We start from the raw sequence: 3,213 nt of genomic DNA, 5'->3' as shown, positions 1-3,213 counted from the left end.
GATTCGTCAAGGAGACCCACGCGGCCCCTCTGTCTGAGCCAAACAGCAAAGGTTTTAGACTAAGTCCCACCCCCCTGTGTCCGGATAGGTTTAAAATGTAAAGGTCCAGGCAAACCTCTGCCCATGCTACCATCTTCTCGACCAATCAACATAGGTTGCTGTGTATGTTTTTGGCGGCGGGAGATAAACAAAGAGAAACAGAGAGAGGAGAGAGTAATACTAAAGAAGAGTAATTCTGCCAGCGTAAGAGAAATAAATACAACACGAGATATCTAGATACAGTCACACACACACACACACACACACACACACACACACACACACACACACACACACACACACACACAAATACACATACATACACACACACACACATATCCCAAGACAAATTCAAACCAACATGTCAAAATGGCATTACACTACGGAAGAAGCCGTAGAATTTATTTGGTCTGGCGGACCGCTTAGCGATGCAGCGGTGGATTCCTCAGATTCTGAAGCTGACAACTGGCAATGAAGAGGAGTATGATCACAGGATTGATCCGACCCTTCGAAGATAAAAAGTGAGTAACTTTGCTTATTTCTTATTGTTTGTGTTGCATTTATCGGTTGTTGTTTCTGTATAACGCCGAAAATAATTAGTCCTAAGAGTTTTTATAATGGATGGCCATTTGCCGTAATTGTGTCATAAAGTGAAGTCCTGAGCTCAAGATTCACTATCAATAGAGGCTACTATTTATTTCAGTAAAAAAACGTCAAGCAATACCTTTCATGTATTGCCTCATTCCGCTTGCCCTCTTTGGTTGTTTGTTATGAGGTCTAATGTTATATATTCATTGCATTACAATTCAGTTACTGATTCCATCAACTAGTAATGTTAGCAGAGGGATAAAGTGTGAATCAAATCAAAAGTTGAGACTGTGTTTAGAAAACAGATAGGATGACACTGGAGAAATAAAAGCAATAAAGGAAATAAAATAAATTCAGACATTTATATCTGTATATTTTCCTCCCTTTTATTTTAGTACAGAGGATGAGAGAGGGGATGCACAAGCCCCTGTCCCCATCAGTAGGCCTCCTTCAAACCGAGAGGGAAAAGAATGTGGCCAGGAGGGTGCAGCATCCAGAAAAAAGGCCAAACCAATGCCAGCCCCCCTGACAGTGAAAGGGAGAGGAAGAGGAAGAGGGAAAAAACATCTCTGACCCCAGAAGAGCCAGGAGCTGTTTGGAACGTGCCAGATACTGCCCAACAACTACCACACTTTTGCCCGAAAAGAGCCCCTGGAGTCCAAGGTTTTGTTGGTGTGGAGTATACTCCTGCACAAATATTTAGAAATTGTTTTAACAACCAAGCTGTAAATATCATCTGCAAGAACACAAACAAAAATGCTGAAAAGGAGCAGGCTAAGGGGGAAAAGTTTGTTTGGGAAAGCCGGTAAAATTCCTCATGTATGTCGGCCTTATGGCACTTCTAAAACTGCTAAAAGTAAGTGACTACTGGAGGAAGGGATCACACCTAAGTGTTCTCTTTCCTGCTTCTGTCATGACAAGAGACAGGTTCATGGCAATCAGCAGAGCTGTACATCTGAGCGACCCAGACCATGATGAATGTGGATACATTTCCTTTGCTCTTTATATATTTTTCTAATATTTTGGTTATAGTTTGAAGATCATTTGCTCTTTGTACTTTTGCACTTTCTATATATTCCTAATACTTTGTTTATAGTTTTAATATAATTTGCACTTTGTTAATTTGCACTTTGAATTTGTTTCACTGTTTGTGTTTGTATTTCAATGTTCAAATGATAATATATATCTCTGAAACAAGTTATTTTTGTTGCAATGTCATCTGTTATGGTTTAATTGTTTACTCTCTCAACCTTTTTTTGACAGAAGAAACATGATCAGTCATTTAAATATGGAAATACATTTCGTTTTAATTATTCCATATGATCCTAGGCGTTTTTCACTGAAAAACGCCTAGGATAATATTGTAATAAATAGCTGTAACTTGCTCAGGGAACATAATATGCAGATGAAATTTAATTTGAAAGCCTAAAACATCTAAATGCAGCTTTGTAAATAATAAAAAAGAAAATCCCTATGTTCCTGGCGGAGTAAACAGTAAAAAAACACAACATTTGTACTGGCGTTTTTGAAAAGTGCTGGTAAATTCAGCCATTATCACACAAAGTTATGGTAAAATTTGGACTTCAAATTAGCCAGACTTGAACTAGAGGTTCTCCTGAATCAAATGAGGTAAGGCACTTGATGCTGACTGCAAGAAAAGGTTAGAACAGGTTAGGAGAAACAAATAAATACAGGAGAGTCAGGCAGGCGAAAATTCCGTCTAGGTCTTTAAGGGTTAAACCTGTATGGTAGTCAGGAGCATCACTTTCTAATGTTTGATATATTTAGAGGGAGGGGATCTAAAGTAATGCTTTAAAATTCAGATTAGATTAATGTCTACCATTTTTTTTAATTCATGGTAGTTTCAGTAACCATGGTAATTGAGGACACAAGTTATCTAAATGACTAATGTCATCTTTATGGCTTTCAGAAAGGACAGGAGACCGACAGGTGACTATCAAAGGACTAGCAGCAGCATGATGATGATGTTAAATGTGTTGTTTTAGGAACATCCATTGCAAATACATGGAATTCAATAAACATTGAATAGCATATCATGCAGTTTGTCTGTGCCTTTTCCTCCGTGTTGTCCTGGTGTGCTGTGCTGCCTCCTAGTCGCCACCATGGTTTGCTGTGCTGCCTGGGGATGCTCCAATCGCTCAGAGAAAGGAGTACGAATGTACAGCTTCCCCACTGACACAGAGCGGAGGAAGCAGGAGCAATTTCACAACCAACAGCAACAAAATATGTGATTTATATACAAACACTGCATTTGCACTTTTTCACAAAACGAAAACCACACCATTGGGAAAGCTTCATGTTTTGTTTAATACAAAAAACAGGGAAAGGCTTGAAAAACACAGAGTTGAGACTCAGGGTGCAGGGTGAGGGTCTCAGTGCAGGTATTCAGGCTCCATTGAATCCCCCTCTGGTTCTTGTGCTGAAAGAGGGATAAACAGACAGGAGAAAGGGTTATACACACCTATATAGCACACCTATTGGATGGGAAATTGCCTTGGGGAGATAAGGTGTGGTCTTTGTTCCCAACTGAAGTTATGGAACTTTATTATTTGTGAGTTTAACAAA

At 39.3% G+C, this 3,213-nt stretch overlaps 1 long non-coding RNA gene across 1 annotated transcript; it reads left to right on the top strand.

The window, feature by feature from the left end:
* Nucleotides 1-320: 320 nt before the first annotated feature.
* Nucleotides 321-1,422, top strand: LOC117540334. Its single transcript, XR_004568154.1, has 2 exons — nucleotides 321-560; nucleotides 1,023-1,422. It is a non-coding gene; the product is annotated as an uncharacterized LOC117540334 (long non-coding RNA).
* The last annotated feature ends 1,791 nt before the right edge of the window (nucleotides 1,423-3,213 follow it).

This window comes from Gymnodraco acuticeps, unplaced genomic scaffold (genome assembly GCF_902827175.1).
Source record: "Gymnodraco acuticeps unplaced genomic scaffold, fGymAcu1.1, whole genome shotgun sequence".
Lineage (NCBI taxonomy): Eukaryota > Metazoa > Chordata > Actinopteri > Perciformes > Bathydraconidae > Gymnodraco > Gymnodraco acuticeps.
Note: the sequence above shows the minus strand (reverse complement) of the source record. Positions and strands in the feature narration are given on the sequence as shown.